The sequence below is a fragment of the Dipodomys spectabilis genome, unplaced genomic scaffold, assembly GCF_019054845.1.
Source record: "Dipodomys spectabilis isolate Male_0828 unplaced genomic scaffold, ASM1905484v1 ptg000311l, whole genome shotgun sequence".
NCBI classification, from domain to species: Eukaryota; Metazoa; Chordata; class Mammalia; order Rodentia; family Heteromyidae; genus Dipodomys; species Dipodomys spectabilis.
In genome coordinates this window covers 272042-294886 of record NW_024870988.1, presented here as the reverse complement: position 1 = coordinate 294886, position 22845 = coordinate 272042, and the positions used below count along the sequence as shown (strand labels likewise).

Sequence of the window (22845 nt, the reverse complement as noted above, 5' to 3'; positions counted from 1 at the left end):
ACTTGAGCCACAGTGCCACTTCCTCCTTTTTCTGCTTATGTGGTGCTGAGGAATCAAACCCCGAGCCTCATGTAGGCAAGGCCAGCACTCTGCCACTGAGAGGCCTTCTTAGTCCTCCTCCTGTTATTTATATTTTTTGGGGGGGTCCAGTCGTAGGCCTGAACTCTGGGCCTAGGTTCTGTCCCTCAGCTCTTCAGCTCGAGGCTAGCTCTCTACCACTTGAGCCACAGCGCCACTGCCAGCTTTTTTTTTTTTTTTGCTTATGTGGTGCTGAGGAATAGAACCCAGGGCTTCATGCATGCAAGGCAAGCACTCTACCACTGAGCCACCTTCTCAGCCCCTCCTGTTATTCTTATTGTATGTAATCCAAAACTGGTTATAACTATGCATTCAATGTGGGAAATCCAGCTTCAAAGATATCTAAGTTTTTTTTTTTCCTTTTCAATCACAATATCATCATTATCAGGCTACACTGTAGTCATCATCCTCTCCATCAAAATTATTATTAGCATTCTAAGTGCTAATTATTGAACGTTGGATATGTGACTATTATTTTATTTCCATTTGTCTTTTGATTAATAATTTTAATGTTACCACTGTGCATGCATCCATATTGAGATTTTGAACAAATAAACAAAAAAACTAAACCATATCAGGTAGCTTGACTATGTGCTTATAACAAATTATGGAATAGATTTTTTGAAGCATTGCAAATTCCTAATCAGTATGAATTAACTTCCTCTCTACCCCTAAATTTATCAAATATTTAAGAGTTTGGGCAGAACCTTTTCAAGTAATATGCTGTAAATGTTAGTACAATATCATGTGTATATCTAAAATTCCCTGAAAGTAATAAACTCTACTTTCTATTTAAATATTAGTTATTTTATTCTAGGAAACTTTTAGAAAAATAGTCTGTATATCTTTGAAATGAAAAAGGTCAAAAATAGTAGCATAAATGTTTTAAAGGGAGTCCGTCTTTCTTTCTCTCTCTCTCTCTCTCTCACTATATATATATATATATATATATATGTATATATATATATATATATATATCTGTCCTCTCTCTATATATATAAATGTTATGTGTAGAATAGTACATTTTTAGAGATTATTTGTTTTCAGAAATATATACATATATCTAAATTTATGTGTAGAATGATATACATTATTCTGAAACAAGCTTCTTAAAACATAATTTTAAAAAACTCATGAAACCAAGAGCCAGTAACTCACCTTTATAATAAGAGCTATTCTGGGTGCTGAGATCTAAGAATTGTTTTCGAAACTAGCACAGACAGAAAAGTACTTCTAAGATTCTTATCTCCAATTAACCACTAAAAAAAACACCCACAACAACCAAATGTATCACATTAATTTCACAAAACTTCTTTTAACTGCTGTGAACATTTCTTAGAAACATGACTACATGCCCCTGGAAAATGTTAAGTGAAAGTATAGAATATTTACATCTATGTTAAAGACGTGACTATTTAGATTGTTTAAGATATTTATGTAATGGTTAGAAGTTAAGAATAATGGTAGGTAGCTAATATATTTGGGCTGTTTTTTAATTCTATTTTACAATAGTAATAAATGATATTTATAATGATTATATAAAATTACTCTTGCTTGGTATTTGAATTATCATAAGTGATAAATATTTTTAAAAGATTTCCAAAGCAAAGGAGTATCAATTCTTTTGTAATTTCAAAATAATTAAGAAAATGATTTCATGGCTTTTTCACTCTAAGTCTATATTTGTTTTCTTGTTCTAGTTTTCATATGTTAGAAGAAATTAAAATTCCAAAAATTTAATGGATATTGTCATTCAGGAACATCTTCACATACACTAATATTGGAGTCCCGTAAGTGGAATTGTTTTATTTCATTTGTTACTCACAAATAAATCAAGATGATTGTGTATTTTGTTCTTTTCACTGCTTTTGGCTCTTATCTTGAGAATACATTTTTCCTAGCAAAGTAGAGATAAGCAATTGGATTAAGTAACATATGACTTTCATAAAATGCAGATGCATAGATTTGTGTCTTCTGTCATTTGCTAAAAAGTTTCTTCCAGAAAAGTTTCTCAATTACTTAGAAGTTTTTCCCCTTCCCCTCCACAAATTATACTGACATCAAACACAGTGAAAGCAGGAGTTATACTGTGGGGGAGGGACATACAAAGCAACAAAGACATAATCTTATAAATGTGTAAGAAACAATCGCATGAAAGAAAAAAAAAAAACATTTGAATACATATCTTAGTGTTCATTTCCCTAACAGCACCTTATCTGACCTTTTCTGCTTGACTCAGACATATACTAGATATTGCAAATAAGGGAAAGCATGGGGGAAAAATAGGGATACAGGTGGACTCATTGCAGTAATGAGATGTACAAGTCGTTATGTCAAAAAAGGAACTTTACAACTTTGGTGGGGGGGGGGATGGGTAGCGGGGAGGATTGGGTGGGGACCCGGGGGAGGTTGGGAAGGGTTGGGAAGGGGAAACAAAGGAGGAGGTTACAATGTTTGATAAGAAATGTACTCATTATCTTGCCCATGTTATTGTAACCCCTCTGTACATTATTTTCACAATAAAAAAATAAAAATAATAAAAAATACTTAGAAGTGATGCATAATTCCTAGGTATTCCAGTTATCACATATACTTTTGGATTGAGTTATCTCTGTATAAACTCAAACGGACAAAATACCCTCAAAATAAACAGAAATCACATCTTTGTTTTAAATGCAGTAGTTTACAAAGAGTTTTTAGCCAACACCAAAATCATTTTTTTAGCTATTATACATTTTGTGTGAAGAAGTTTTACAATAGTTTATTTTTCCTGACATGCAATTCACTGGCAATATATTATCTCCTTTTATTGTATACATTTTAGTACTTTGGAAGTGAATTGTACCTTCATAGGTTTTTAAAGCCTAATTTTCACAAACTTGCATTTCTTCAAAGAGAAATGCTGTAAATTTTAGAACAGACATTAAAATAGGTATAAAATTCAGTAACAGGAATTTGTCCAGCATACGTCCTCTATAGTGTGTCTTTTCAAAATTTGTTTTTGGGGATCATTTCCAGGGTCTCACACATACTATTCAAGTTCACTGTCAATTAACTACGTTCTCTGTCCAAAAAAGTTTTTTACTTCTGTTGAATACATTCATAGACGTGTAATGCCTGGATCCTGTACAAATCTCTTTCACCTTTTGTAGACTTGAAAACTTGTTTGCTATAATGATTGCAGTATTATACAAATCAATTACTATGAGAAGTATATCAATTTCTTCACAAATGTATTACTATATTTTGCGTCCTCTTTTTATATTATGGTCATACTAGTGTATTTTCTTTTTATTATTTCTTAGACACTAAAGAGGAGCTTATTTCATATGCTCCTACTATTGACTATTAATTTACATATGTTATTTAAAGAAATATCCTATTCAGGAAAAAAAATTTATATATAATTAGAAGATATAAAAATACTTAAGTTTCAGAATCATTGTAGCATTAACATTGTAGCATTAAAAAATATGTGCCCTCTATCTGTTGGATATGGTTTCATTTCTGTTATAGTGGCCTTTGAATTATGAAAGGTTATCACTTGATATAATCCAGTTCTTGATTTTCTTTAGCCACTAATGTTTTCCATGTCAAATTTTTAGAAACCTTTACTGATCCAATGTCATGAATTTTTACATTTATGTTTTATAGGTTTCTACATCTCACATTTATTTTGATAATCATTCTTTATAAGGTTTGAGGTAGGCAAGGTGCCTGTGGCTCATGCCTGTAATCCTAGCTACTCAGGAGTCTGAGATTTGAGGATCATGGTTTAAAGCCAGCCTGGGCAGGAAAGTCCATGAGACTCTTATCTCCAATAAACCACTAGAAAACCGGAAGTTTTGCTGTTGCTCAAGCGGTAGAGTGCTCACCTGGAGCTGAAGAGCACATGGACAGCGCCCATGCCCAGAGCCCACGACCAACATATAAACAAACAAACAAAAGATTGAGGTAGTAGTCTAAGATCATTCTTTAAATCTAGAGAGGCAATTGTGCCAATACAACCATTTAAGATTCTGTTTTTATTTCATAAAGTCATAGCATCCTTTTCAAAACCTGTGGACCATAAGACTAAGAATTTATTTTTGAAAAATCTGTTACTTCTTCTATGTGTCTGTTCTTAAAGTAGAACTATGTTATCTTCACTAAACATGGTAATAGGATTCAAAGCTAGTATGAAGGTTCAAGCTACACCATTTTACAAGATTGTTCTGATGACCTGTATTCCTTGAATTTACATACGAGATTATTGAGCAGGTGGACCAATACTCTCCAGAGATATCTAGATGTTTGATAGTCACTCATATTTCGCACCTTGTGAAAACACAAACCCCTGATATTATATATAGAGAAATGTCTTTAGAGATTGCTCAAAGCAACTAAAATTAATTTAGGAATGAGGTAAGATTTAGATAACATTATAGCATAATAAAGTTGAATGATAACGACTTGAGCTGTACTACAGAAAAGAGAGAGAAGGGAAGAATGGTGGGCCACATAGGAGCTGTATGTCATTGGTATTGTTTCAAAAAACAGAAAGACTTCAGAGAAGAGAAGGAGAAAAATAAAGTGTCCTGAATCTAGTTTCTTTTTAATCCACCTGATAGTTTGGACTGAAAGTCAGATAACATGGAAAAAATAAAATAGAAAATAAAGCATTGCATAGAGTTTTTACAATGTAAAAAAGTTGTAATAGGAATATAATTAATTTCATAAGAAATAAGAGAAAGAATAACAATAACAATTGCTAACGTGGATAGAAGATGGATCACATTTTATCATATATAATTTTGATAAAGCATACTAGGAATGAAAATTTAAAAGTCATAACTTAAAACACAATTTGTATTATAACTAGACAGTACAGTTCAGTGGTAAAACATTGGCCTCACATATGTGAAGCAATTGTGTGATCTCCCAAGCATTTCAAAGTACACACACAAATAACCCACATAAACACACACACACACACCACATACACACATTTGGAATATTGTTATTAACATATTAAACAGATGAAATAATCACAAACAATAAAAGTATTTTAGTATATGAAATCATAATATTGCTCATACTATTTAAAAGTTTATTAGAAATAAAATAGTCACAACATACTTTGATTCTTATACATTAAGTAAATTGATTATTAAATAATAAAAGACATGTGAAATTTTTCAAAAAAGTTTTAAATAATAAACATTTTGAAACATGTATCCTTTTATTTTGACAAAAGATTGATGTTATTGGTGTTTTAACTCAGATTTAGAATATGGTAACCCGGTCCTCTATATCTTGCTACGGATGGCTATATCTCTAATCATTTCACTCTGGAAATTTTATGATAAGGTCTAATAGTTTCCTGGTCTCTCCCGAATTACAAACCCTATTTACATTTCCCACCATAGTTAAAAAATGGAAACTACAAATCATTATGCCCAGCTCAAACAGTTTTTTTTTAAATTCAAGTACAAATATTTCCAAAAAGTGACCATGTAATGAAGCCTTTTTTAATAAAGTATGTGATTCTTGAAAATACAGTATTTGTTACCTTCACAAATATGTTTAGAACTATAAGAAAATAAATTTATTTAAATTCACCAACCGTATAAAATTTAAGAAAATAATTTTAAATATTCACATGTTAACTATTTTGAAAGCAAAATATATGTCTGAATGATTTACATGTGTTAAAATTATGCAAAACTAAATTAACTAATCCTACATCTCTGAAAAAAGAATTACTATAAGGAAACAAAACGAAATAAGTTCAAAATTTGAAATTTAGAAAATAAAATGAAGTGTACTCTTTAGTTGACCTAAGTAACTGTAAGCCCTCTGTATATCAATTTTATAATAAAAAATGCATGAACAAAGAAAGAAAAGTACCCATTGGACAATAGCGACAGGAAAAGCATCAGTAGTTTTTTTTTTTGAGTGTGCAAAAATATCAATGGAAGAGATAACAATGTTCCTTCCATAATAAATGTACTCATTACCTTATTTATATAAACAGAAAAAAAAAGCTGGAAGTAGCACTGTGGCTCAAGTGGTCGAGTGCTAGTTTTGAACTCGCCTTGAGGAACAGCGCCGAGGCCCAGAGTTCAGGTCCCACGACCAGAACCCCACCAAAAAAAAAAAAAAAACAGAATTACTAGAAACCATTAGTTAAAAACTTTTTAAAAAACTGCCCTAAGTACCCAAGTAATATAATTTGATGATACTATTTAAATACTTCAACTTCAACAGAGAAACCAAAAATTTAAAAACTGTTACAAAGTAAAGTAATAATCAGAATATATTACTACTAATAATAATCATAAGATAAATTTATAGTGGTAATCAAATATGTAAGAAATGAGGCAATTTGCCATTCGTTGGCACTTAATAAGTGAGAAAGAATTTTCTAGGTCTTTTTAAATATATAATAAGTTTAATGAAGAAACTATTCTGTCACATCACATGATAATTAGATGAACCTGATATTAGAACAAAGAGCAGATTGTACTAAGTTTTTGTATGTTAAAGTATATACTTATTTTGATTGTGAGAAAGTGTTTTCAACTTGTGGTATTGTTTTTGTTAGACTGGTGTCATATCAGTGGTTAATTTTAGGATAGGGGTTCCCTTTCCACAAGAACATGCACCTGATCTTTCTTTTTAGCCTTACCATTATCAATGGCATAAGAGTTGCACACCAACTTGTCTAGCTTCCTACCTTGGCTGGCCTGGATTCTGCAGTCCATCCAATCTTAACCTGTAGATAGTGCAGGATGGTGGAAATGATCCGATGTACCCAGCTATAGATTGAGAAGAAAGTCCACTAAACTTTTGGCCTGGATTCTGTTGTCAAGCTTCCTCAGTAGTTAAGAGTTTAGATGGGAGCCTCTGATGCCAAGCAGTAAGAGTATTTCTTAAAGCAACTAGACATATATATGACTTAGGAATGTGAACACCTCAGGACAAGAATAAAAGAGCAGTGAAGCGTAGAGGATAGGCCCAATTTTAACTAGCTACTTGGAGGATGAATAAGCTTAGCTAGCTGTTCTGGAGGATGAGATATGAAGACCAATATTCAAAGCCAGTCCAGTCATGAATATACATGTGATTATCTCCAAAAAAACAGAAGTAGAACAATGACTCAATTGGTAAACCACTATCTTGGTCACAGAAGCTTAAGGATGATGAAAGAATGAATGAGCACTTGCACATGTGCATGTGTGTATACACATGCATGTGTACACACACACACACACACACACAAGTATTTAATATGAATTTCTTTTTTTATCTTGCTCTACTCTATTTCCCTGTATTAGTTTACAAATTAACAAAATCAACTAAGCAGCTATTTACATACAACTCATCATGTTTAAAGTCAACTCTTCTTTTAGAAGCATGCTTTTATTTGACTCAAATGTAAACTACTTAGGAGTTTGATTCTTCTCCCTCAATTCTGTAGAATTAGATGATTGTTTAGCTTCTTCCAAGCAATATAATTTTGTGGAATCCTGCATCAAGCAACGTATTTCTTTCATTAGAAGGGAAGCCTCTGTCAAACAATTAATAATAGGTTTTTCTTCTCTTTCCTTGCAGCAGTAGTTTTATTATCTTCATATATGTCATGATCTGTCTGTGTATGTCAAAGACTACTGTGAAAATAAAAAGACCCTTCGCAGCACTTATCATTTATATACCATCAATAGATATGAAGGTGCTTAAATATTACTGAAATTGCTTTGGAACAAATCATGTTCACTTTGACTATCGTGAAAAAGAAGAATTGGTTTCTCAGCACTTTAGGTAAGAACTTGATTGAAAGAAACAAAAGTAAAAGTGAGGAACAACTCAATACATACATTCAAATGAAACAAAACAACCTAAGAAAACAAATTAATTCAGCACTCAAGAACCTGCAGGAAATGCAAAGACTTAAAAAAATATCAGCTATGACAAGCTTATGAAAATCCTGACTACATGGGAGTCTCCTGTTGTGAGGATAGAGGTTAAAGCCCAGACTGGACAGAAATATCTGTACACAATGCCATGCACCTATTATTCTAAATTCCAGGAAGAATAACATAACATGGACTGAGCCCAAGGTCATATACAAGTATCTGAAAAATAATCAGGATTATTTAGGGCTGGGACATGACAAAGTGGTAAAAACAACCATTTAGGGGGCACACGACACTAAATTCAAACTCTAATATTTGGGTATTAAAGTAAAAAGCTATGAATTTAAACAATTGGAATAATTGTAAGATTTGAGTATTTTAGTGGAAAAATGCATGAGAGAGATAGAATGAACCCATGGTGCAATACTTTCAACTTAAGTGAAAATGTTTTATGGTACTTCAGACAAAACAGTTACCTTGCAAATGAGCATGGTTTTGCATTTTGGTGATGGAAATACTTTACTTACACAGATGTAAATTAAATAGATTTTATTTGGGTAGATTGTACTTCTTGAACTAAGAGCCTGGATGATATCCCTGAGATTTTTCTCTCAAGGCTACTACTCTATCACTTTGAGCCACAGTTCCAATTCTGATTTTCTGTTGGATGTTTGGTGATAAGAGGCTCCTGGACATTCTTGCCCAGGATGGCTTCAAACCGTGATCGTCAGATCTCAGCCTCCCGACTAACCAGGATTCCAGGCAATAGCCACCGATAGTTTTAATAATTTAGTAAATTGTACAGTTACTGTAGTTATTCATTATCATTATAACCTGTGTAATATATGTGTGTATGTATATATCAATGCATACGGGTAGAAATATTTTAACATATTTTTGTATCTACAGTAGATTTATGAAATCATCCATTATAAAATAAAATGGAAACAAAAGTTAATAAGGATCAAAACAAAGGAAATTATCACATATTTCTTGTTGTTGAATGGAATACGAATTGCGAGAATCCGTTTGGGAAAACCATCTCTACATTAACAAAATGGATAAGAGCTATTGATTCCAATCCATCTATTTGCCCATGTTGTGCAACCTCACACATGAGTGTCAAAATCAAAAAACACTTTTTGCCTTTGCTTTCAACTCACCTGTTATAATTTACGGATTAGATGATGTAATCAAATAAAGATTAAAATAATGTTATGTGAGGGTATGAATAAGACCTGAAAATGATTTTAAATATGATAATAGCTAATTAAATTGCATATTTCTTACTTTTACTCTGTCATGTCCCTCATTCCCACATTAGGAAAGTATATAGAAGGTTTTCACTGAATTATATGTACAATTATGAAAAAAATGTATTGAAAAAATATAGGCACAGTGTGGTTTTAGCTTATTGAGACCTGTAGGTGGAATTGTGTTCTTGAGGACTTGCAATACATTGTGATGAAGATGAAGGGAGGGATGTGCTTACTCTGGAAAACTGGCTAGGGGATTCCTCCCATAAAGGTAGTGATGAATTCTTCCAAAAGGTTACAGTAAAATCACTTCCACAACCATGTTCACTGCTGCACTATTCACTGTAGCCAAGTTACGGAAACAACCCAGATGCCCTTTGGAGGAATGATGGTTGGAGAAAGTGTGGCACATATACACAATTGGATTGCATCCATCCATTTTGACGACTGTTACATTATTTGTAAAGAAATGAATAGATCTAAAAATATATTAAGTGAACAAAGTCAGAGCCAGACACACAAAGGACCCATGTTCTGTCTCATATTTGGAAGCTAGAAATTTATACAAGTTTACACAAAAATACTAACCAAAGCATGCGATTTGCAGAGGAGTATTTCAAAGGTGTAATTTCTTATAAAATTGAACTTTACTCCAACAAAATGAATACCAGGAAACTATCACTTGGAAAATGTGAGTGGAAGTCAAAAGGAAGAAATAAAGAGAGTTATGGAGGAAGAGAGTGAAGGTATAATATTCAATGCAGATGTATGAAACTAGAAAAAATTAAAGTGGGGTGAGGTTTGGAAGGGTGTGGAAAAGTTATATAAAGATCCATTATATTAAAAAAACTGATTTGTTGAATGGAAATACCCTTGTACAAGTATTTAAGATAATGAAAATGTAATTAAAAAATGGTGACATCTGATCTTAAATTCTATTTCCATTTCTTTTAAAAATAAAATTATTTGCTCTATAATTTGATCAGAGGGATGGATTTTGTGGCTAGCTAGATCATTGCACATCTGCCTCTCTCCCTCTTATGGTTTTCATAGGTAATATGATTGCTCCATAATTATCCTAATTTATTTTGCTTTTATATTTTTTAGTTGCATCATTTCACTTTCTACTCTGTCATTTCCCAATTCATTTACATATAAGACATTATTTCCTATTTTCTCATTTCTAGAATAAGCTGCCCATGAAGACACCACTGGTCCTCATTTTCAGTCTGTCCCTTTGAATACGGAGGAAAATCTTTCCTCTGCTCACTACCAAATCCCTACTCTCCAGTTAGAATAATTTAGAATAGTAAAAATGAAAAAAAGAGAAAATAAATAATAGTGAAAAAATGATGCAGAAAATTCACCGGATTTTTCTGACTAATTCATGCAATGTGAACTATTGGGGAAATACATGGACAGCTCATCCTCACTGGCACTCAAATTCTCTGGTTAGGCAATTCTGATGAAATTGAGGAACAAGAGGAAAAAGTGAGAAATGTTATCAATTGCAAGAAAAAAAATGGTGACGGATTCAAGCAAATTTCTTCTTTGCTGAAAATAATCGCCTTACTACAGTGCAGAGACTACTTTCCAGAAAGGTCATTCATGTGAGTACTAGGGATGACGATGAGTATACCCCTCTTCATCGAGAAGCCTAAAGTGGACACTTAGACATTGTCCATGAGTTGGTGGCTCAAAGCGGATATTCATGTAATAACTGTGAATGGCTGGACACCCCTGCACAGTACTTATACATGGAATATTACCAGAGTGGCTTCTTTATTTCATCATGATGCAGACACCAATGGCCAAACTAAAGGCCTCTTGACCCCCTTGTATCTTGCTGCTGGGAATAGATATAGCAAAGATACGCTGGATCTCCTTCTATTTAACCATTATAACAAACCAGGTCTGAAGCACAACTTGGAAGAAACTGCATTTGATCTTGCCAAGAGGATAAGTATGTATCACTACCTTTTTGAAGTTGTGGAAGGCCGTACAAATTGTTCTCCTAAGTCCTAATGGCTTGGGTAAGTTTCTTAAATTTCAAAATTGCCAGTCCGTCCCATCTGTTCATACAAAATATTTTCACAATACAAAGCAACAGCAATATCTTACTTTAAAAATTCATGGTTTCCATGGTATTCTTCCAAGTGAATTGCCTGACTTTGATGTCAAAATATATTCGAGTTGTTTGTATACATCAATAATGATTTCTATAGAGTTTGTGATTTTTTAAATCAGAAATAATTTTAACTTATCTGTTAAAATGAGTAGTAGAGAAACTAAAGATATTTCTGGTGCTTGTCTGAAAAAAGTATATTTTAAAATATTTAATATTCTGTTTGTATAATGTCCATAATCTATTTCTTTCTCTTCTAGATAAAATAGTTTGAATTCGACATTGTTTTATAATATATAGGTTCATTAATAAATGTGTCCTTTCAGATTGCTTTCCATATGGAAACAGTTTAAGATTCCTTTAATTCCTAGGTCCTTATAGAATTTTATTTCTTTGGGATAAAATGACAATGTTTTATAAAGTTTTATAAAGGTTATGTTATGTAAAGGCTTTTCTAAAAAGGTGAAGATTGAATATGCTGATGACAAAATAACTGTTATTTCTACTATTTACATGTATTATTACACTTGTATATTTGTAATCAACTTTTTAATAACGGTTTTTCATTTCTTGCATCTGAAGAATGAAAAATATGTAATACTTCACAAATTTTCATATCTTCCTTGTGCAAAAGCAATGTTAATCTCTGTATTGTAATTCGGGTAGACGAGCTGCTGAAGCATGTAGTATCTTGTAAATTTAAGTAGTTAATGATGCAATCTAAAGACAAGCATATATTCTAGATTACCTATTTGTAACAAGGAAACCTTATTGTTCCCATATTTGCTATTCATCTTATTTCTGTAAAATTCTGTGTATGGTGGAAAAAATTTATATTGTTTGTTCGATTGTGCACATTTCCAATTTTTGTCAATAACTATTTTAAGTCTTTTTCATTTGAAATTTGATCATACTTTGAAGCCTTTATAGCTACGTCCAAAGGTGATGGATTTTTAAGTACTTATTTATTAACTGATTTAGCTTTGTGGAGGTAATGGTTTCAAAGTAAGCCATGCTTAAGAGCCATTTCTAAAATCCTGCAGCTTAAAATTTCCCAAATGAGGTCTTACTGGCACAAATGTCTGCCTGACCCATTACCCTTGCTCCATGTAGGAACAGACTAATCAGATCATCTTACCCTGACAGCATAAATTGTCTTATTGGAGCAAAACTAATCTTAGTTACAAATGATCATAGAGTGATGAACAGGTCAGACAAAGCTGGGTGCTGGTGGCTCATGCCTGTAATCCTAGCTACTCAGGAGGCTGAGATCTGAGGATCACAGTTCAAAGCCAGCCCAAGCAGGAAATACTGCGAAACTCTTATCTCCAATAAACCACCAGAAAACCAGAAGTGGCGCTGTAACTCAAGTGATAGAGCACTAGCCTTGAGCTGAAGAGCTGAGGGACAGTGCCCAGGCCCAGAGTTCAAGCCCCATGACTGACCAAAAAAAAAGAGAAGTGTTCAGACTAGAAGGTATTTTTTCAAAATATAATTGTTTATTTCACCCTATCATTTCAAAAGTAGCTAAAGCCAAGAAGGTGAAAAAATTATTCATATGCATGATTACCTCATGTCCTGGCCTGTCTACCATCCAACCAGGCAGGAGCTTACACCACTGATTTTCTATCACAAAATATATTCTATAGCTCCAGGAGAAGTTCGTATGTTTCTCCTCGTTATTAGGCGTTAAATTGGTAATGTTTTAATCACAGTGTTTCCTCTTGCCTCTAGGCTGTACATCTCTGAAGGGTAAAGCTTTAGTTCTAATTCTACCAAAAACTGATGTAGAGGTAATGGAATAATACTCTAAAACAGTTGTCTTTTATACCCTTACCACAACAGAACAATGCAAAACATTTTCTTATATTATATATTTTATATTCATATGTGCTGATTTTATATTTCACACAGTGAATCTTACTGGAATTAATTGATAATTTGACAGATTAATTGATATTTATTCCAATAAACATATTGGAATATAAATAATCAGGATTAGAATATATATTAGAATACAAAAAGTATCAATGCAATGTTTTCGGTATAAACTTGTGATACTTTCTAAGTGTTCTTGGTCTTCTGAATTCACATGGTAAAAAAAAAAAAAAAAAAAAAAAAAAAAAAACTGTTGTTTTCCTCTAATCTATAAGGGATTTTACTCTGCTGCTCTGTTTATTGTTTTAACTCCCTAGCCCCCAAACTGTTTTTTCTCCATATTTCAGAAACATTCCTACTGATTATACTCAAATTTTGCTGATATGATGTCTAAAAGGTATCATTCTTCTACAAGATCCACGGGTCCTAGGATCCCAGGTCCCAGTTATCCACATCATCAGATAACTAGGGCAAGAGTTCTCACCTAGGCCCATGCAACATGCAAACAGAAAGTAATTGAAGACCCATCTCAATTTCTCATTTCCTACATTTCAGGGCCCCAATTCCTTGAAATGAAGGAATTAGCAGTAAGCAATTGGGAAATGCAAGGCAACTTAAAATGCAAGATGAGAACAAAAAATGTGAAAGTACAGTAATTCAAACTTTCAATTTTCAGATGACCATCCCATATGAGTGAAAAATACCACAAATGTCACAAGATTATTTGTAATACCCCTCTCCTAATGATTAATGAATGATGTCAGTCCAGCATCAGCAGGCCAAAAAATAGTTGCTGGAATGATAGATCCATAATTAGTCTACCAATGCTAGGAATACTTGTCATAGAGTTCAAATATAATTCAGAAAAAACATTAATTGAGAAGATCCTTAGTGCTTCAAAACACTGGTACTTCAGTAAAACTTGGTTCTGTAGTGTAAAAATGTTGTCATTCTCAAACAAATGATAACCTACATTTAATTTCCTGAAAGTATATTCCTTTTCAAATAAACTTTTTAAAATCACATTTGCCAAAATAACACTTTACAAGTAGATGATATTTAGTGACGTTATTAGTTTTTCAAGTGTAGGGAGCAAGTTACAACAGAGTTGATTTATTTACCCAGCACTAATGCCAAACAGGTTAAACCATTCATTAAAGCGTAGAAATAGGACCCCTCACCATTTGTGTTTTTCAGTAGGTGCCTTCGAAAATTTATTAAATAGATCAGCCTCCCATATTTCAAACGAAAACATTAGCAAATAAAGTAAATTTCATCACGTAATAAGTACATTTTAAAAAGTCTTAAATAGTTGCATTATCATATGGTGTTTTACGTTTTCCCTATCTGTCTAACATAGTAAGAAATATGACTTTAAGTCTTGAATATGGGTATGCATCAGAGATTTGACAAACATAAAATCTGTCTTCTATTTCTATCATATTCCTCTACAGTAGTAAATTTTAGTTTTTTCCTTTTTCCAAAACTCATAGGTATTAGAAAGTATTATCCCATGTAAAATAAAATAATCACAAACCAGTGTTCAAAGCCATTTATAAAACTGGTAGTTAGGAATACATTCTAAGCCATTTGTAAACTTTCTTGTTGACTACAGAGTAATCTTCCAAATGCAAGGGAATAAAATCATGTCTAGGTGCTTCATGTCTCCAGTCTTGCTAATTGTTACTTCAGAATTATGGAAATATCAGCTGACATCAGTTTAAGTATATGCAGAATTGAAACTCCATGGAATGTATCTAAACCTTTCAAAGTACTAACAGACAGTTTAACAGAATGACTATCAGGAAGGTGAAACCAGAGAGGAATAATAGTAAAGACATAGAATGAATGAAAAATGGAACAAGGGTCAAGTACAGCTAGAATACTGAGAAAGGAAGTGGTAAATCGGAAATAAATCTTGTAGAAGGGGTTGGTTGAAAATGATAGAAGGAGGGGCTGGGAAGGTGGCTCAGTAGAGCGCTTGCCTTGCATGCTTGAGGCCCTGGGTTCGATTCTTCAGCACCACATTAGCAAAAAGAAAAAAGCCGGAAGTGGCGCTGTGGCTCAAGTGGTAGAGCACTAGCCATGAGCTGAAGAGCTGAGGGGCAGCGCCCAGGCTCAGAGCTCAGGCCCCACAACCGGACCCCCCCAAAAAAAAGAAAATGATAGAAGGAGTGACTCTGATCCAGGAACATTGAACAATTAGATGGACATATTTCATTGTAACACACTAACACAATCTTTTGAAATTCAGTGAAAAAACACAACAAAAAACAAAAACACACAAAAAGAACAGCCAAACAGCAATCTCTATAGAGTATCATGTATGATTATGACCTCTCAAAATTTTAAATAGTTAGTGAAGGACAATCCTGGGAAAAGCATACAAAGTTGTTTAAAGTGGGCAGTTTGGGGTAGAGGAGAATTTTTAACAGATTTAAATATATTGTCTAAGGTTACAAATCACCTACATCTGCTTCAAATATTTTCTTCTGTGAGTTCTCTTGGTCTGAACTGCATACTCCAGTCCTGAGCCACACTTGATAGCTTGTGAAGATAGAATGGAAGTAACAAGATCAAGAACCCATTACTCCACTGGAGAGGAAACAGTCCTCTATGTTTTCTCTCATTTCTATTGACTACTTTTATTCATAAGTTTACGTCAAGTGATTTGAATTATATATTTCCTTCTTTGTTCTGGCAAAGTAATTGTTCAAAATAATTCACTAAATATTATTTTCCATTTTTTTCTGTCATGCTGTTTACTTGTCCAAGCGAGTCCATTAAACTTCCCCCTTGCATTTGCTTGCCACAGAAAACCAGAATCAATGATAATGAGGACAATCTCTAATGGAAAACTTTGTCTAAAAAATACCCGTCCAAGAAGTTGTGATCACAAATATTTAGCTATATTTTTTCTTTTTCTTTTACCTTGAAAGTCTTCTTGTGTCTAAAGTGCCCTCAAAAATAAATACTCCACCAATTTTTGGTTCAATCACTTCTACCCTTAAAGATATATTTTGCTAACAAGATGCTTAGAGGTAACCGAAGAATACTGCACTTTTATCTTCTTTCTTAAGACTCTCCTTAGATACCATATCAGGACTAGTGAAGTTATTCTTTGCAAAATTATTTCAATAGATTACTTTTCTCTTTGTCTTGCATTTGCTCAACAAGATGTATGGGGAAGAATAGAGTTAAATCACCCATACCTTGGAGGACAGAGTCTGTTACAAAAGAACAATGCTCCTATGTTCTATTTCTCTGTCCTCCTCTTAGCTCTTGCCGGATTTCTCACTTATCACAGGTTCTTGGCTTCAAGTCTAGTGAAGGTGAAGGACTATAAGGCCTCCCCCATTGCTACATTGTAGGGCTAGATCTCCGGCAGGAGGTAAGCATGAACGATGCAAACAAGGAACACATGTTGGGAGAACAGGCTTCAGCATCTCTGGTTTATTTCTGCACAAGGGATGGGATTTTATAGCCCCAGCTTTCCCAACCTCCTGAGTCCTTCCCAACCAATTACTTAGCAGGCAATTGATGATGGGCACTGCTGGGTGACAGGCATTGTTTGGTCCCAAGGGGCATGTAGGGAGCTTGGACAGCTAATGGCTGGCAAGCTAGGCAGACATGCCTGTGGGTCACGTCTCTATGAGCAGGAAGTGTGCTTCAACTGCTACTCTAGCTGACTCAACCAGATCTGACTGGCTCTACCCACAAATTTCCCCTTTTATTTTAAAAGGACCGTCATTATGGTGACCCATCGTTGGAAGCGTTTTTGCCAGGAGTGCAAGCATTTAATAATTCCTAGGAGAGTAAGCCCTACAAGTGCAAGGCCTCCCCAGATGACCAAAGAGGATGGCGAAAGCCATTGTTGTAACTTTTTAACCACATCTTCTAAAAAGGAGGCAGCGGGAATAAGCTGTATGGTGGTCTGGTTTAGGCGGGTAATATCATGCAGCAGGTTTTGGGTGAATAAGGGACCTAGGGCCTTTGATGTAGTTACTAAGTTCAGTGACATTGGGTGCAGGAGTGGAAAGCTGACAGACATAATAGTCATAGCATTATATAGTCCTCCTTGTTGTAACCAAAGAAACGTAATCTGTTCTTGGAGCAAGTCTATTTGTTGTTGGAGCACAAGGAGGCCTCCCTTAAGATGATTGGCAGTTTGTAAATGTTGTAATTCTATGGATGACAGTTGAGGGATGAGCTGGTTTATCTGTTGCACGGTGGACACGCCTTGGGACAGCAATATAGCAGCGGTGGTAGCTGAAGCAATTGTAGAAATGATTGTGGACTCGATTGCAATGCTCAATCCTACTGCTGTTTTAGTGCGTGGACGAATCAATTGAACCTGGGAAAACTGAGAGCCAGAACAATAAATGGGGGAACACGTACCAAACCTGCAAAGGGATATGAGTCATTGGGTTGCCAGTGATTGCTGAGAGTGCAAGTAGCGGAGGAGTTGTCTCCTAGACAAAAAAAGAACGGGGCTCTAACCACTACCTTTCCTGACACCTGGTGGTATCCAGATCAGTTAAAGCAACGAATATTGGCCAATAGGAAAGGGGACAAATCGAGGCAGGAATGTGATGAGCAAACGATTGGCATGGGAGCTCCTAGGTCTCCCAATCGTCCTCCTGAAGAGTCATAAAACTCGTTTAGATTTGGAGGTTTGGGATCTATTTCAGATTGGTTGTATATAGACGGGTAGAGGGAAAACGCGAGGTCCCCAAATACTTTGCCTTGCCAGGAATTGGCACAAAGGCTAATAACTAATTCCTCAAGAGGAGTGGAAATAGTGCCAAAGTTATCAAAACCCTGCGTGGGCACAACTGCATATGAAAAGGTATGTCAGTAGCCTGATTGCAATTTTTTCCAGTGGGACAAATGGGTAGGGTCCTGTGTAGTTCTACCATCCCATCCCATGCGTTACTGCTGCGAGGGGGATGGTACAGCCATCAATTTGCTTTATCATCTCGTTTGAAAAACAAAAAGAGCTGGCTCCCTTCCATCTAAAAGTAAGGTTTCTTTTTTGTTGTTGTTGTTGTCAGTCGTGGGGCTTGAACTCTGGGCCTGGGTGCTGTCCCTCAGCTCTTCAGCTCAAGGGGAGTGCTCTACCACTTGAGCTACAGCGCCACTTCCGGTTTTCTGGTGGTTTATTGGAGATAGGAGTCTCACGGTCTCTCCTGCCCGGGCTGGCTTTGAACCGCGATCTTCAGATCTCAGCCTCCTGAGTAGCTAGGTTACAGGCGTGAGCCACCAGCGCCCTGCTAAGGTTTGTTTTTTGATGCCATAAGGCGTCTGGTGAGAAAGGAAGGCCAAACATGCCATTGGAAGAAAGCATTTGAGGGAAGATGGTGGTAACTTCCCCTACCATCATTAAGATTTGGGGGCTGGGCACTAAAGTTATCTTACCCTGCCCTGCAGCAGATTGAGAATTGGCTGAAATAATGGCACACAATAGGAGGAATAGAGTACCATGCCCCGGATCAGGGTCTGGGGCCATAGCCTAGGCTTGTTCAAACAATCCCTTTAGTTCTCCCCAAGTGATGGCATGGGCTCTAGCTCGAGGTTTGTGTCTACTCCTCCTTGCGCTGTTCAAGCATAGCTGACATATCTTGTTCATAGGTGGTGATGGTTGGCCAGACAACTCCAGTTGGGATCCAAACAGGTTTATCACTCGTGTCTGGAAAGATACAAGCAAATCCTCTCCCTTGTGCCATTAAGGGAGCAGAACCCTCCCATTTTCTTGTGATGGGGTCCCTCCATCTAACCAAAGGGACCAGAGTAGGTGTTTTCATTAGTCCCCAATGCAGGGACGCAGGGGGTCCCACATGTGGTGGGTGTGAATGTTAAAAAGTTTTTTACAATAAGGCAATAATTTAATTGTGTTTGGGGATCTTTAAGCCCTAGCCACTCCAGTTCCCCCTTTTCTTTTAAAAGAACGGTCTTGATTTCTTTATGACTGTGTTCAACAATGGCTTAGCCTTGTGGGTTATATGGAATACCTGTCTGGTGTGTAATGTTCCAAAAGGTACAAAATTCACGAAAATGTTTGGAGGTGTAAGCAGAGCCATTGTCTGTTTTAAGGGTCCAAGGAACACCCATAATTGTAATGGCATGTAGAAGTGACTTAATAGCATGCCGTGTTGTTTCACTGTTAAGGCTAAAGCTGTTATAAAGCCTGGGAATGTATCTATGCATACATTTACGTATTTTTGTTTACCGAATTGGGGGATATGGCTAATGTCCATTTGCCATGTGCTATTGGGTCTAAAGCCTCATAGATTTGTTCCCATGGGCTGAAGTGGTCCTAAGGGTAAAAGAGGTGCACAAGAGGAGCAGGACCGAATCATGTGCTTGCATTGTTTGTGTGTTAAATCAGGAAACAACTGTTTGATAGTAGCTGCCGATAAATGAAAACGATGATGTAACGTTCGGGCCTGGTCCATGCACATATTGGTGAGTAGTACAGTTGGTGTGACAGCGTGATCAATGGCTTCATTACCAGCAGCTAGGGGCCTGGGGATGTTAGTATGAAATCTAATGTGTTGAATGTACCAGGGTTGGACATGATTGTCTAATACATTGTCTAATACATTTCCAGGAAGAATGGCAACAGTTTGTACAGTATATAAACTATCAGAAAAAATATTAAGAGGTTCTTTGGGAAAAGATGTAAGGGCAAGCAAAATGGCCAGTAATTCAGCAGCTTGAACAGACAGGGAATGTTGTTGAAGCATGTATGTTTTAGTATTGGCATTGTAAAATCCATAAGCAGTTTTGTTAACATCGGTAAAAAGTACAATGGTTTGATGGATAGGTTGCCCATTGGGACGAGTACAATATTTCCATGAAAGTGGGAGTTCTTGGGTAACTTTTAAAATGGGGTCTTGGGCATATGATTATCAATGTTAAAATAGTAGTGGATGACTTGTAAGGCTAATGCCTCTTCGGTTGTTAGGAAATCAAAGATTGTTTTTTTAATGGGCCATATAAGATGGTCGGGGAATCGGCCATAAGTTTGACGCCATCATTCCGCACCTTTGATGGCCACGTTGCATAGCATGGTAATGGATGTGCTAATTTTTGGTAATTGGGAAGTGGCAAGTTGTACCCATTGTAACACACCATGGGTTTGCATCAGTGCCGCCATTAGGCCATTATTATTTAATATAATTAGGATGATTTCTTGGATGGTATCTAAAAACACCAAGGGTGTTGACCATAATCAATCAGCAACTTGTTGTGAAACTTGTTGAGCATCAGGTGAAAGTATACGAAGGGAAGTTGGGTCAGAGGGTCCCTGAAGCAATTGAAATAACAGTTGGAGTTGTTGGGTGGGGAGACGCATAAAATCGCATACCCAGTTGATATGTCCACATAATTGTTGTAATTCAGTTAAAGTATATTGGGATTTAATGACGCTATGGGGCCCATTTGGAGTAATTGTTTCATTTACATGGTATCCAAGATAGGTGTAAGGGTCGTGTAGCTGAATTTTTACGGGGGCAATATTGAGGCCCAGCACTGTAAGGCTCTCCTTGAGTTGTGTTAAACAAGTTTGCAATGTTGTCACATCTTTATGTGCTATTAAAATGTCATCCATAAAGCCGGGCGCCGGTGGCTCACGCCTGTAATCCTAGCTACTCAGGAGGCTGAGATCTGAGAATCGCGGTTCAAAGCCAGCCCGGGCAGAAAAGACCGTGAGACTCCTATCTCCAATAAACCACTAGAAAACCGGAAGTGGCGCTGTAGCTCAAGTGGTAGAGCGCTCGCCTTGAGCTGAAGAGCTGAGGGACAGCGCCCAGGCCCAGAGTTCAAGCCCCATGACCGACAAAAAAAAAAAAAAAAAAAAAAATGTCATCCATGTAATGGACACAAAAGCATCTAGAAAACAAAGACCTAATAGCATGGGCAACATACATCTGACATATAGTAGGGCTATTTTTCATACCTTTAAGGATAACTTTCCATAGATATCGATGAGTGTATAGTTGACAATTCGTTTCCAATACAGAGAAGGCAAAATATTCTTTATCTTTGGGATGTAGCAGTGTGGAAAAAAGCAGTCCGTCAATAATGGCAATGTGCCAATCTTTGGGTATTGAAGAAGGGTGTGGAAGTCCAGGTTGAAGCGTTCCTATCTTTTGTATATGACAATGGAATGTAGATCATGGAGAAATCTCCACATTCCTTGAGCCCATTTTTGGATAATAAAAATGGGGAATTGTGGGGACTGATGCTAGGTTCTATGTGTCCCTTTTTTAGTTGCTCCTCCACTAGAGCCTGGAGATGAGGGAGCTTTTCAGAGGAAATAGGCCACTATTCGACCCAAATGGGTTTGGTAGTGTCCCATTGGAGTGGAACTGGCTCTGGTCACCCAACAGTGGTCATTAGAATTGGGGGTACTGTGGGTGATTAATGGCTCGATCAGTTATGATGTCTTCATAAAAAGCCTTATCATCTGTTGTTGTCAGAGTACTCATATTAGTGAGGATATCTCTTCCCCAAATATTGCATGGAAGGCGAGGGGCAACAAGAGGTTTAAAAGCCCTGGTGGTCCCACCACAGTCTTCCCATCTTACAGGCCATTGGACATGGAGGGAATCTGTTTTTTCACCGACACCTTGTATGCAGGGGCCAGGAATTAGGTTCCATCCCAACCCTTCTATTTCATCTTTTCTAAGGACTGTGCAGTCAACTCCCGTATCAATGATGCCCTTAAATTCTGTTCCATTGATTTTAAGTTTCATTCTAGCTTTTCCATTTTGGATAGGAATAGTCCATCACACTTGATTTGGTGGCTGTTGCTTTGTCCTATTGGGGTCGGGGCTGAGGACTGCCCCTTATTTAGTTGAAAGGCTGAGTCGTAGAGCAGCATTCAGAGACCCAATGAAAACCCTTTTTGCATTTAGGACATACAGAAGGAGGTTGTTTTCTTTTGGGTGAGCGCCAGAGTGATGGGCAATCCTTTTTAAAATGACCAGTTCCACCACATCCCCAACAAGGTCGATTTCCAATTGTGCCATTAGGGGGCGTGCAAGCACTGGTAGTCATAGAGGCGAACTCCTGCGCAAGGGAAGTAATAGGATGAGTTTATGTCCCCAAATCCTTGGTGGCTAGGATGCAATCAGTGATCTCCCCATTTCGTAGAGGCAATGGCTTTTCTGCATTCCTGAGTGGCCCCTTACCATATTAGGCTCTTGATTAGCGCATCTTGGGCTCCAGCCTGGGATACTTTCTGGGCCACTGTTTCTTGAACACAGGCAATGAAGTCAGTGAGAGGATCATTGGGACATTGTATGAGGGGTTTTAGATGTTTGTCCCCTTCTTTAGAAGGGACTGAGGAGACAACCCTCAACGCACAGAGGCTTACTTGGTCAAAATACTGCGGAGGTGCCACTGCATGTGTGGTAGGAGATGCATAAGCGCCCTCCCCTTTTAAGCAATCAGGGTCCCCCATGGCAGCATCCTGCCCTCTGGCAGTGATATTTCATGTGCTTTGTTGTTCACAATCATCATAAAAAGCAGCCTTCCATAAAAAGAAGACCCTGAAGATAATGCTGTGCTCATTAAGCTCTTCCAATCATGGGGCAGTTAAGAT

General features: G+C 36.3%; 1 pseudogene; it reads right to left on the bottom strand.

Annotated features, from left to right (window-relative positions):
• Positions 1-11943: 11943 nt before the first annotated feature.
• Positions 11944-12040, bottom strand: LOC122127771 (annotated as a pseudogene).
• Positions 12041-22845: the final 10805 nt, after the last annotated feature.